The sequence below is a fragment of the Hylobates moloch genome, unplaced genomic scaffold (assembly GCF_009828535.3).
Source record: "Hylobates moloch isolate HMO894 unplaced genomic scaffold, HMol_V3 SCAFFOLD_4, whole genome shotgun sequence".
Taxonomy (NCBI): Eukaryota; Metazoa; Chordata; class Mammalia; order Primates; family Hylobatidae; genus Hylobates; species Hylobates moloch.
The window spans coordinates 60,846,173-60,859,842 of NW_026652279.1; the positions used below are offsets into that span (position 1 = coordinate 60,846,173).

Consider the following 13,670-nt stretch of genomic DNA (forward strand, 5'->3'; position numbering starts at 1 on the left):
TTGAGCTTACAACCAAAATAAGGTTTTTCTCCAACCTTTAAATGCTCCCCTGGGCAGTAGACTACTGTTACTTGTTATTCAATGATTATTAGCTGATTGATAGGAGACATTGAGGAATCTTTTTGTTGTTCTGATTCAGCCTTATTCTTAAGGAGGCACCATGTTCTGGGTCTTATGAGTGGGGTCTCTCACTCCCTGTGGAAGGTCTCTAATGGTCTGGCCTAGAAGGTATTCCCATCCCTCCTGTAGGAATAGAGCATGTTTTCCTGTTCCCTTATTCCAGCTGCAGTGGATCTTCACCTATGCCCTGGAGCAACAAGATAGTTGTTCTTCCCCTGTGGGGTTAGGTTTATGCTCCATAGGAAAGATAAAAGGATCTGGGTGGTTTTGAGAATGTCCATAGGAGGCATTCTCAGAACTCTCTTGCTGCTTCCGAACTTTTCTGTAAGTAACCACGAGGTTCGTGAAGAGCCCACAAGTAGATAAAAACTCCCTTTGTGTCCTTGGTTCTCACGGATTCTGTATTCAAATGATAGTCTACATTTCCAGGCTTTTAGCAATTCGTTAAAAATTTTAACCAAATTTATCTTACTAGCTTCTATAGCATCCAGTGGCATCTCTTTTTGGATATGCTTATCTTTGATTTCAGGTTTCCCTGCAACTTTAGCTCTTTGATGAGTTTTAGAAACATTACAAATTTGAAGATTATTTGGTGGTTGTTTGTTTTCTTTTTTGCTTGTTGCAAAGGTGGGAGTAATGTTTACATCCTAAGTGGAAACCAGAAGTTCAATGTTTTACAAAAGTTTTAGGACACTTTCATAATATATTCCTGTTTTAAAACTGCAGGTATGCCTTATTCCTTTTATTAGTTTTCTCAGTGTATACATTACAGGATATTTATCATACGGTAAAATTGTCCTGGATAAAATACTGTTGCTTATCCCTCCGATTAAGTATATCCTCAAAGCACATTCGCTCTAATAAAGCAAGGCAGCAAAGGAAATACTTGTTCAAACTGTTGCTTTGTCTCTCCTCACTCACTTTATCTCTTCTTTGTTCTCCTCATTTCTTAGTCAACTTACTGTTTTTAGCACCAGCCACATATTTCTCAATTTGGACAATTTGTAAATAATAAATTTATTTCTTATCTTCATCAGCAGGTGAGACTTACAATCAAACTCATTGTCTTATATTCAGAATATAGTCTATTAGGGATGAGTTCCAACTCTGCACTTGTTTTAGTTAATCTGTCAACAGAATTTGATAGTGTCCACTTTCTATTTCATAAGATACACATGTTTTTCCTTATGGATTCCAAAACTCCATTGTCTTTTTTCTTACCTCATGAGCTACTTCTTCTCAGTGTCACTTGTTTTGTCATTTTCCTCCAGCTCTAAATATCAAGAATCTCCAAGGATTAAAACCAGATGCTTTATCTTTACCACATATCAATCCATGAATCAACTGACTTGGACTATTTTAATGATAGAATCCACAGATAATAATAAGCAGTTACACTAAGTACCTCACAATTTCCCTGCATCAGGAGCTGAGCTGTGAGCATGGGGAGCCAGGGTCAAATTTAAGGTTTGATTCTCCCTTAGCAAGTAGCTTAACATCTCTGGGCTCAAGTTTCCTCATTTGTCTGGTTTTCCTTCTTTCTCACTGGCTGCTATTAAGTCTCCTTTGCTGATTCATTCTCATTTTACCAGTCTCTTAAATTGGAGTGTCCCAGGACTGAGTTCCTGGATCTCTTCTATCTGCTCTCCCTCCCTTGGTGATCTCATCTAGTCTTATGACTTTAAATACCGTCTAAATACCAACAAGTTCCAAATTTATATCTCTAGCCCTGACCACTCCCTTCGACTTCAGATCCATTTATCCAACTCCCTACTTAATATCTGTATTTGGCTTTCTAATAGACATGCAGGTTTAGCATGTTCAAAACCTAGCTTCTAAATTCCTCTACCCCATATTTTCCTGTCCTGTAGTCTTTCCCAGCTCAACTAAAGACAATTCTATCTTTCCATTACTCGAGTCAATAAAACTGGAGACACCTGTAACTCCTCATAAATTTCTCTTTTGATTCATCTACAAATTTTTTAGCTCTGCTTTCAAGTTTTATCAAGAAATGTTTTCTCTTTCTTACTCAAATTATCTCCCACCTTGATTGAAACTACTACCATCTCTTACTTGGATTATTGCTGTAGTTTCCTAAATAGTTTCCCTGTTTTTGGCTGTTAGAATAGTCTCAACATAGCACCCAAAGTAATTCTGTAAAAATATAAATCAGATTTTAATCATTTCTCTGCTCAAAAACCTCTAATAACTTACCATCACAGAATAAAAGCCAAACTCCCTCAGTGTCCTCTAAGACCCTATCCATCTGGCCCAGTTACCGCTAGCTTCACCTCTTCCTGTTTTCTCCTCGCTTATCTTCCTATAGCCACAGTAACCAGGCATGTTCCTTTCTCTGAGTCTTTGCACTGGGTGTTCCTTCAGCCTAGAATGTTCTTCCTCCAAATATCTGAATGGTCCATTATTATCATTATCTCTTTCCCTTCCTTCAGGGCTTTATTCTAAAGTGAAGCCTCCTCCTCTCTCTATCAAAGATTGTGCCCCTTCCCACCTTGACTCTTCCTGTTTCCTTGCTTTACTTTCCTCCTCAGTATTTATCACCATCTGTACTCGTTAGGTTAGGCTTGATTGTGTCTCAACAACAAACCCCCAAATCTCAAAGGCTTAAAAACATACAAACAGGCCGGGCGCGGTGGCTCACGCTTGTAATCCCAGCACTTTGGGAGGCCGAGGCGGGCGGATCACGAGGTCAGGAGATCGAGACCACGGTGAAACCCCGTCTCTACTAAAAATACAAAAAATTAGCCGGGCGTGGTGGCGGGCGCCTGTAGTCCCAGCTACTCGGAGAGGCTGAGGCAGGAGAATGGCGTGAACCCAGGAGGCAGAGCTTGCAGTGAGCCGAGATCGCGCCACTGCACTCCAGCCTGGGCGACAGAGTGAGACTCCGCCTCAAAAAAAAAAAAAAAAAAAAAAAAAAAACAAAACAAAACATACAAACATATACTTTATGCTCAATCACATGTTTACCAGGGCCTCTGTTCTTCGTAGTCACTCAAGACCCAGGCTCCATCTGGTCAATTGCTTCCTTGCAGGACAGGAAGAACAGAGTTGGAGTGTCTGGCACCAACAATTTAATGAATTGACCTGGAAGTGGCTTATGTCCCTTTTTTGCACAACCTATTGGTAAGAATTAGTTACATGATTGTGACTAATTTCAAGAGATGGGGACATATAATCTTCATGTGCTCAGAATAACAGGGGAATCAGATATCAAGAAACAGCAGTGGTATCTGCCCCATCATTTGACATGCCATATATTTTGTTTTTGTTTGTGTGTGTGTGTGAGAGAGAGTGTGTGTGTGTGTGTGTGTGTTGTTTTTCTTTTTTTTTGAGACAGAGTCTGAGTCTTGCTCTGTCACTCAGGCTAGAGTGCAGTGGTGCGATCTCGGCTTACCACAACCTCCACTTCCTGGGTTCAAGCAATTCTCCCTGCCTCAGCCTCCCAAGTAGCTGAGATTACAGGTACCTGCTACCGTGCCTGGCAATTTTTGTATTTTTAGTAGAGACAGGGTTTCACCATGTTGGGCAGGCTGGTCTCAAACTCCTGACCTCAAGTGATCTGCCAACCTCGGCCTCCCAAAATGCTGGGATTACAGGCATGAGCCCCCATGCCTGGCCTGACATACCACATGTTTTACTTATTATTTCTTTATTTATCTCTTCTCACTAGAATGTAAACTCAATGAAAGTATGGCTTTTTGTTTGTTTTATTCACTGTTTGTTTTGTTCCAGCTTATGGCAGAGAGCTTAATAAATATTTGTTAAATAAATGAGTGATTGGATTTTTACAATGATTTTAAGAAAAAGAAATACCAACCTTCCTTTCAGATTTGTAGATAGATGCAAAAGATTCCACGTGTAAAGTATTGTTAATACTATTACTTCTTGTTGTATGGTAGAATTCTAATTAGAAGACATCTGTGAAATGGGAGATATAAAAATATTATCCAAACAATGGGGGATACAGGCAGAGAATAATCTAATTTAAAATCTTATGAAGAAGAGAAACACATAAGTCAAACATCTAATATGGCTGCCACTATATTTAATAGTTGCTAAATGCATGGAAATGATCCAATATCATTTACAGGGCAAAAAAATAGTCCTAATGAACATGTTGTAAAGGGAAACTGAATCAGCACAGTCATTTTGTGAAAGTAAAGTTCATCTTCACTTGTTAAAAAGTCCACCCATCCCTGTGCCTTGCCCTGCTCTGATGATGCTATTGAGACACCCGTCTGACATGTATGGAGTATCATACTTGGATTTCTGTCAGGGACAGGACCGTGTTCTTTTCTTGGATCCAGTCTGTTCTTTTACTGAGCAGACAGCAAGCCCTTCATGCTAGAAATATGCAGCTGGGATTCTCAACATCAAAACTTCCACTTCTGCCTGATGACACACGTGCTGACTGCTCTGTGTGGTTATGGAATGCCTTTGCTGACTTTATGAGAAGAGACATGTCTTACTTTCCCTGCCCAATCCCTTGCCAGTTGAGCTTTATGATTCTGTGAAAAAAAAAAAAAAGACAAAATTTAAAACATTAAAGGGATGATAAACACGTTTACTTTTGCCCTGGGCTTGGTGGTAACGTGCTGTTTCTTGATAATAATGAGAGCTGCTAATAGGCATTTTCCATGTATGCTTTTATGTCTTGTGGATTTATGTGACAGTTTATCTGGTGCCTTAGTTGGGGCCCAGAATTGTAGAGGAAAAGGGTTCACCACCCCATTAGTAATAATGCAGATGGCCTAATCCATTGCCACTCAAACAAGGTTTTCACGCTAAGATTATCTACCAAGATCATCCATGTGTGATGTAAAGGTCTGTGGAACTGTTTGGATCTAGGTTGGTCTCATTCCACCTGTTTTTGAAGGGCATGGCTGAGACTTATATTGTAAAGTACCTGTCATTCTTAATATAGTTTATTGCTACTTTATTTATTTAAATAAATTATAACAGCAAAGGATAGAGGAAATGGACAAGGAATGAGGACAGGCTGCCAGAGAACAGCTTTTTAAAAAATAAATGTACTGAAGGAAGGGCATGTACGTGAAAATAAGCCTTAAATTGAGTAGAAGGGATTTCATGACTGATAGTGAGCCAGTGAAATTCTATCCAAAGGGTAATTCCAAGATTTCATGATTCCCAGCCTTCTTTGCCCTTTTCTATAATTTTACCAAAAGAAAAAATTGGAGTTGTTGTCTTTTTGGTCTGAAGTTAATGCTTCCTGTTTGTATTGCTGATTCCAAGTTTTGGGTTATTACGCCACATTAGAAAATAGCAATAAGTCTTTCATATGACCACTGAATTATTTCTAAATAATTAAAAGATAAATAAATTAATAATAATTAAAAGGTAAATATCTCATGTATATTTCTAAATGCTGTGTTTGAGAGGAAATGTTCTGATGAGCACCAGAAATATAATGCCTAGAGGTCACTGTATCTGGACCTTTGTTACATGTACTAGTATTTGGGAGGGAGAAAGACAGTTCATCCTAAGAGGTAATATACAGTCTGGCCCCAAGAGGGAGGGAGAATAGCTACAATTACTTTTAAGTTCCTCCCAACTCTGAGTTTCCAAGTATCTATGAGCATGATCCTTTCTTTTTAATCAAACCGGTCTGTTTGCTTTTTTAAATTTTGTACAGGGTTTGCAGTTCAACATGAGCTTCTTGCTACTACCGTTTTTTAACTGAAACATTCTTTCAAGTCCTGCCTTTTATTTGACTCTTACTTTCAAAGCTAAGTTGAAGTCTCACCTTCTCCATGAACCTTTGCCTAGAAAATAATATCCACTCCCTCTAAATTCAAGAAATGTAAAGCATTGCTTTGTATGACAATCATCTCTCTGTCTGGTAATCTCTTCGAGGTAAAAAAAAAAAAAAATAGTATTTCTTTCTCTGAGAAGTGTTCTCAACAGTATCTTCTTACATGCCTCAGAAAAATCCTTGTTTTCCTTTGCAAATGTAATTTTTTGCATATAGCTCTTAACGTGTGTCAGAGTTAATTCCTGGAGATCAGTATCCCTCACTACTGATGTGTAATGTAGTATCTTACTCATTTTTGCATACACACTATTTAGCCTGTGCCTATGACATTATTTTGTGATAGTCTATTTTTTCTTCATTTATGAGTATAGCCTTATTCTGACCTTTATTCTGTGAGCATTAAGGAGTCACGTGCTGTTTTTGTCCAGCAGGGGCAGAGGAAAGAGGTAACATAACAAAGTAGTATTGTACAATGATTAACCCGGAAATAGTGGGAAGGGTGGATTGAAAAGGTAATGAGGTTGGTAATTATAAAAATGGATAAGACTGGCTGGTCTTTTCAGGCCAAGCCTTTGGATATCATGTAGGCACAGGAGACAAAATTGCCAAGTGTTTGAAGCCCAGAAATGCATTTACCCAAAAAGGGATGAGCCCATCCTACATGGGTTTGAAAGAAGTATATTTGAAAAGTGAAAAGAATCAAAGATGACATCAAGAGGATGCAGGATGAAGTTTTAGAAGCTAGAAATGAAAGAAAGAGTCAAAGAGTGGATAAAATAGAGCAAGTAAACAGCTCAGGGGAGCTAGGTGGAATTTTATAGAAATAAAAGGAAAGATGGTATAGAAACTTCATCTAGAATACATAAAAGAGAAACAAGCAATTCCAAGTTGAGATCGTTTTGCATTTATGTCCTCAGTGTCTTAGTGCTTTGCTGATGGACGTCTCCCTAAAAACACTTTTCTTTTTTTTTTTGTTTTTTTTGTTTTTTTTGAGATGGAGTCTCGCTCTGTTGCCCAGGCTGGAGTGCAGTGGCGCAATCTTGGCTCACTGCAAGCTCTGCCTCCCGGGTTCGCGCCATTCTCCTACCTAAGCCTCTCCGAGTAGCTGGGACTACAGGCGCCCGCCACCACGCCCGGCTAATTTTTTGTATTTTTAGTAGAGACGGGGTTTCACCGTGGTCTCGATCTCCTGACCTCGTGATCCGCCCGCCTCGGCCTCCCAAAGTGCTGGGATTACAAGCGTGAGCCACCACGCCCGGCCTACTTTTATTTTTTAATGTATCTCATTTACAATTCTATTTCTTTATTTATGAAAATGTGGAACACTTGACGAATTTGTGTGTCATCCTTGCTCAAGAGCCATGCTAATCTTCTCTGTATACTTCCAACTTTAGTACATGTGCTGCCGAAGCCAGCACAACAATTTTCTTAAATTATAAAATGCCTATTTGCTTCTTTTAATTTAAATGAAATCTAAATGTTTTATTAATAGATCAAATAGCATATATAATAGATCAAATTATATTAATAGATCAAATATAATATCTATATTATATTAATAGATCAAATAGCATATTCCATTGCGTTTTTATACCAAATTACAATTAGAGTGTTTAATTTTTTTCTAGTACAAAAGATGCAGTATATAGTACATATACAAGGTGAACATCATTTTCTTATTATTTATTTTTAATTAACAAAAATCATATATGTTTATGGTATACAACATGATGTTTTGAAATATGTATACATTGTAGAATGGCTAAATCCAGCTAATTCACCGAGTTAATTGCTTCACATGACATTTTTTGTATCTTAAAATCTACTTTTAGCAATTTTCAAGTGTACTTGAATTGTTGTTAACTATATTGTTATTAACTATAGTCACTATGTTGTATAGTAGGTATTGTGAACTTAAAATGTTTCTTGAGATGAATTGATCTGGAAGAGAGACAGTTTTGGCCAAAATTTAAGGGATTATTTGTAGACATGAGATAAAAATGCCTTTCCCCTTAAAGATCAGAATACTAGCAGGAGGAGCTGGGATTTTATTCAACTGTGTACAAATGGGGTGAACTAGAGCTAATAAACAGTGATCTTGTTGGGTGGGGCTAAGAAAGAAGGTGAGATAGGAATTGCTGGAAAACATTGACTTATTTACATTTCATTGCAAGTAATTTAAATGAAATGAAACCATAACCTATAAATAGTTTGTCCTTAAGAATGTCTTCTATTGTAATAAAATTTGGGGCTCAAGATGACCTGCACCAAAGTGGTCAAGGAGAAGGAAAAGAAGAAAACTCACTTTTTAATTAGAAGTTTAGCCTTTCAGAAGAGAACCACTGCTCCAAGTCCTCAGGATGGTAATAAAGCAAAGTCATAGGCATCCTTGCATTCGGACTTCTCCATGTTTTATGCAGGTTTTGGAGCAAGGTGTGTATAAAACCTGACTCCTCAAGTGTGACTTGGGTACCTAGGACTGTGACACATCACGGATGGTAGAGAAGTAAATTGGTTTTGAGGAAGATAATGCTGGTTGGAGCCTGACCGCATCAACAAAAGTGTCAGTGGTTCACAAAGCTTGTAGGACTGGAACCAAATGATTATTCATAAATAGAAGTTCAGATATCAGAATCAGCTAAGCTACTTACTAGTTAGCAGCTAAGTTATGATTGAAGACTTAATAGTAAAGCAGTTCTCTAAAGGAGCAAAAGACAGAAACTTTGTGAATTGCCGTGTTATGAGGGCCAGAGGAGGAAAAGAAGTAAGGGAGAGAGATGGAGATTTCATGGAAAATGAGAATTAGGATACCACTGTGTCACAGAGTAAAATCAAGGTGTAGCGGGAGGTGGGGCAAAGGGTGCTCACACACTTGCATACACACGAGAGGGCAGATGCATTAGGGTGGTCAGAGGTCTGCAATGCTATAGAGAAGTTATGGGAAATGAGAACTTCAGACAAATGTCTGCAACATGGGATTCTCCAATCTGCGTTAGACTTATCTCTGACATTTTTAGAATCATTAAAATCATTGAAATTATTCTAATGCTGGTGTGGGAAATAATGATATTTTGTTACTCTCCTGTGAGCTGTTAGTGTGGCAGATGAACGTTAAGAATTAGTCCACATTGTTCTTTTGAGAGGTTTTGGGTGCATCTTATCCTCAATTGACTTCAGTGTGCTGGGATTGATGTAATGTTCCCTGGGCACGTGGCCTCAGCCCCATAAAACAGGTTGTCACGTTACTTTGAATGACTAGTATGAGATGCCTGGATGAAAATGGACATCACAGAGATCAAGTACATGCCTATGATGATTAGAGCCCTTAGAAATAACTCTCCACTCAGAAGAAAGATTTCCTTGTGGAAATGATATGAAATGCCATTAGATATTTGTAATCTTATATTAATTTTTAAAAGAGAGTAGATGAAAAGACTGTTTGACCAGCAAGAGATGTTGATAGTCTACACCTTATATAATATCATGCAGAATGAATTATCACGGATATCAACACCTCAACCTTCATCTTTACTTTTCCTCAGTCTGAAATTTCCTTCTTCCTGTTCTCTGGACAAGTCCTTCTTGACATTCAAGACCCAGATCAGATGCCACTTCTTCTGTGATACCATTCCTGACTCACCCACTTCTAACTAGTCAGTGCTCCTCTGAATTACCTCTGCATGCGGGTCCATCCTCTATGTAGAATTTGTTGAGTGCATTGAGTAATAACTTACAAGTCTACATCCTCCAGTAGAGTACAGTTTATTTGAAGAGACTCATTTGCTTATTATAGTATTAATTCCTATCAAGCATAATATTTTCCATTTTAAAAAACTATTGTATGTGTTTGTTCATTCATTTAAAACATTTTAATTGAATATCCTTTCTCTGCCAGGCACTGTGCTAGGGACAGTATCCTTATATAGCTTATAGTCTGCATATAAACAGCATCTATATAGAATGAATTTTTGGTTGAAAGACAAGGAATGTTAAAAATTCAAAGTACACTGAAATCAAAAAGAACCCATGGATAAAGTCAGATCAAAAACAACCCTTACTGAGCTGCACAGTTCAGGAACTGCTTTTCACAATCTATTTCACTTAATCTTCGCATAAACTCTGAGAGAGTTCTATGATTAATACTATTTTATAGGGGAAAAGGTGACATTTGGATAGTAAGTGAAGCATCCATGTAACAGTTGAACAAAAGGGCAATTATGGGTTTAATTTGGGACTTGAACACAGATTTTCCAACTCCAAACCCTGTGGCCCATTACATTCCACTCTACAGTCCTCCTTCTTCAAAACGCCACTCCTTACGGGATCAGATGAGGAATCTCAAGGTCATGGAAATATCAGTGCTTCCATAGCCAAAAATTTTAGCAATAATCTCACAAACAATACAGTGAGCTTATCTAATTGTCATGGATTCAATACAACAGATCTCAAATGTGATTTTAAAAAACTGAGCTCAAACTTTATAAGATCAATACCTTATCTGTAAAATGAATAACAAATTTCACCAAAATAAATTCAATTGTTGGCCAGGCATGGTGGCTCATGCCTGTAATCCTAGCACCTTTTGAGGCCAAGGTGGGCAGATCCCTTGAGGCCAAGAGTTCGAGACCAGCCTGGTCAACGTGGCAAAACTCCGTCTCTACTAAAAATAACAACAACAAAAAAAGAGCCATGTGTGGTGTTGTACGCCTGTATTCCCAGCTACTTGGGAGGCTGAGGCATGAGAATTGCTTGAGCCTGTAAGACAGAAGCTGCAGTGAGCCAAGATCGTACCACTGCACTCCAGCCGGTGACAGAGCGAGAATCTGTCTCAACAATAAATAAATAATAAATAAATAATAAATAAATAAATAAATAAAAACTTCAATTGTGAATTTATTGAGATGATTGTTAAACTGTGCCAACTCACTGAGATGATACAGGGTCAGTTTACCTACTATCAAAGAAAATTCCCAATGAATTAATTGAAAGATAGTAGTGTCATTAAAAATAAAGATATAAAGCTATATTTATATTGAAGAAAATGCAGGTTATGGAACAGCACTTGGAGTATAACCTTATTTTGGTAGACTGTAATATATTATTCCCAGGAAAAACTATCTGGAAGAACATATAAAAATGTTTACAGAAGATTTATCTGCATATTAAATGAATAATTTAAAAAAAAATTCTCTTTTCCAACTCTCTTAAATTTCTTATTAAAATGAATGTGTACAAGTTGAGTATCCCAAATGCTCAAAGGAAATGCTCATTAGAGCATTTTGGATTTTGAATGTTTGGATTTGTGATGCTCAACCAGTATAGTGCAAATATTCCAAAATCCTAAAAAATTCTGAAATTTGAAAAATGTCTGGCCCCAAACATTTAGGATAAAGGATACTCAAACAGTATTATTTGTATAATTTTTTAAGTTAAAAAGTGAATTCAGGGACTGTTATTGGGGTAGAGGAAAGGGAGATGAAAATGTGCCACCAGCCTGGGAGGAAAGTGAAATGAGTGGTTTGGGAAAGACAGAAGTATTCATATAGTAAGTTGTAAGCAGTTTAATTCTCAGGCTGTCTCTGCCAATAGTGGCAATTAAACTGCAATTGCTTTGTTTTCATCTAGCTTTTGGCTAAAAACAGAATTAATAACAACTGATTTTAGTAACACATTCTGTTTGCAGTAAGGACTTGTATGGATCGAATTCCATTTAAACTGTAATCTAGCTGTAAAATATGTTTGGCACTTTTCATTTTAAAAATAGCATTTTTTTCCCACTGAAATCAAATCTTGTTCTGCGCATTTGAGCTGCTTGTTGCTAAGAACTTGTGAGGCAACATTTCTACCATGTGGACTTATTTTTAATCATCTAAGATTTGAATTTTGTATTATTCATTTCTCAGCAGTTTGGCTTGTGTGTAGCTTCGTAGGGAAAAACAATTTAGCTTTGCTTCTAACACATATTTTAATGTATTCTACCACGGCCCTGCATGATCTGACCCCCTGTCCTCTATAGCTTCCCTGCATACTCCTTAACCCATTATATCCCACCAGACGGACTTTGTTTAGTATCTTTAAATCCATCATCTACTTCCTCCCTCAGCACCTTTGCTCATGCTATTCCTTATGTCTGAGAATGCTGTTCCTGCCCTCCGTCTTCACCCAATATGCGTACTTAAACGTTGGCTGACTCATTCCTACCCGCTCATTAAATGTGTTACCTCTTCAGGTCACAGCAGTTATAGAGCTATTGAAGGTTTGGGCACCTCAGTCCCGCAATCTTGGATTTTCCCTCTAGTGTTCCCTTGGGTCTATTTCCTGCTACCAATAAATTGCCTTATCCGCCATTCTTTATCTTTTTTTTTTTCAGCTTCATAGTTTTTGCTACCTAACAGTTTACTATCTCAAATTCAACTTACTCCAATCCCTTATTCTGTCTCCTGGGCTCTCTTTCTTACCACTTAAATTAATTCATTTCACACTGGGGAATAGTATAACCAGTGGGAATTACTATATTCGTATTTGCAGTGTCTAAGGAACAATTCCCCATGGGCAGTATTTGGACTACTCAAAGGACAATCACATTTCTTCACTTCCAAGTTCAGAGTTTGGAGTGAAGTGGGGAAATTCATTGTAGCTCCTAGGTTTAAAATACAAGAAAGGAAAATTTGCCTGATAAAAAGTTGTGAGACAGCCTTCCTTCTTATTTCTGCAGTTTAAAGTCAGGAAGACTATTTTTTCAAATGGATTTATTCAGTTAGATTTTGCGAACATTGGGTAAATGTTATAAAATTCTATTTTAAGTACCTAGTCTTAAGCTTGGGCCACATCCACTATGCAAGATGAGGAAATTTTAATAATATCAGCCTAGTAGGCAATGATGCCAAGCCACTTTGACTTTCTTTTTCTCACCTAGTAAAGCTCAAATTCTATATTAATAACAAACCATCAGAGATGTTAGTGATGAGATATATCAGGTATGTGCATAATTCAGAATTTCAATATTTTATTAATATTGAAAAACATTTTAGACACTCAAAATGTTTTAATTATTACTGTAAAAATGACAAATATTGTCAAAATAGTAATAAATCCCTAGTCGGGAAAGATAGCTATTTATTTTCATAGAAAAACCCAACTGAAGCATTTGGTTACAAGGTCAAAATATACATGTAATTTCATTTTAAGTACAAACAAAGTTAATGTCTTCAGAACTGATTAATTTCATGGTGAACAAATATTCACATAATTAGTATAGGCTAAACTATTCTTAAAACTGAAATGACTGGAGATTGAAATTCAACTCAGTAATGTATTCTGCTTCAAATTCAAACTCATTTCTTTGCTTTTTTTTTTTTTTTGAAACGGAGTTTCGCTCTTGTTGCCCAGGCTGGAGTGCAATGGCATGATCTCGGCTCACCGCAACCTCTGCCTCTGGGTTCAAGCGATTCTCCTGCCTCAGCCTCCCAAGTAGCTGGGATTACAGGCATGCACCACCACGCCCAGCTAATTTGGTATTTTTAGTAGAGATAGGGTTTCTCCATGTTGGTCAGGCTGGTCTCAAACTCCCGACCTCTGGTGATCTGCCCACCTCAGCCTCCCAAAGTGCTGGAATTACAGGTATGAGCCACCACACCCAGCCTTCAAACTCATTTCTAAGAATGTCAATGGTCATTGTATTGTTTCGCAAAAAGTGTATTTCTTGTGTTCTGGATAAATTTGGAATCACAATAATTATTATAACGAAATAAGTGATCTC

The 13,670-nt window shown here is 37.5% G+C and overlaps 1 protein-coding gene and 1 non-coding gene across 9 annotated transcripts in view; one reads left to right on the forward strand and one right to left on the reverse strand.

The window, feature by feature from the left end:
* ABI3BP (ABI family member 3 binding protein) overlaps positions 1 to 13,670 on the forward strand; it is a 248,619-nt gene that overhangs the window by 34,273 nt on the left and 200,676 nt on the right. The gene's annotated exons all lie outside the window — the stretch shown is intronic.
* LOC116467626 (U6 spliceosomal RNA) lies at positions 7,223 to 7,329 on the reverse strand. Its single transcript, XR_004247843.1, has one exon. It is a non-coding gene; the product is annotated as a U6 spliceosomal RNA (small nuclear RNA).